At 43.8% G+C, this 315-nt stretch overlaps 1 protein-coding gene across 1 annotated transcript in view; it reads left to right on the forward strand.

Moving 5' to 3' along the window:
- LOC109539725 (membrane alanyl aminopeptidase) overlaps window positions 1-315 on the forward strand; it is an 8,052-nt gene that overhangs the window by 2,203 nt on the left and 5,534 nt on the right. The gene's annotated exons all lie outside the window — the stretch shown is intronic.

A 315-nucleotide genomic window follows, 5' to 3' on the forward strand; every position in this document is an offset into this window, starting at 1 on the left:
GACCCCTCTTGGACTACGGACATATACTCATGGCCAACGGAACAGAAAGGACAAAACGATACGTACAAACTACTGAACAAATTGCACTAAGACTAATAACACGAATAAGACACCCCCAAAACCCCCTGCACAACCCTTCCAACCAACTACTATACGAACGCACAAACATGACCAACATTTCGGAGACTAATACACTTACAGACAAAATGGACAAACAACCCTCACAACTGGACCATACTGAATCCCCTTTGCCTAACAAGACGGACAGAACATTCCCGTTTTCGTACCCCAACAGATACTTTACTAGAACACCTA

The sequence above is a fragment of the Dendroctonus ponderosae genome, unplaced genomic scaffold, assembly GCF_020466585.1.
Source record: "Dendroctonus ponderosae isolate FM_Combo_2020 unplaced genomic scaffold, Dpon_F_20191213v2 Dpon_F_20191213_7, whole genome shotgun sequence".
Classification (NCBI taxonomy): domain Eukaryota; kingdom Metazoa; phylum Arthropoda; class Insecta; order Coleoptera; family Curculionidae; genus Dendroctonus; species Dendroctonus ponderosae.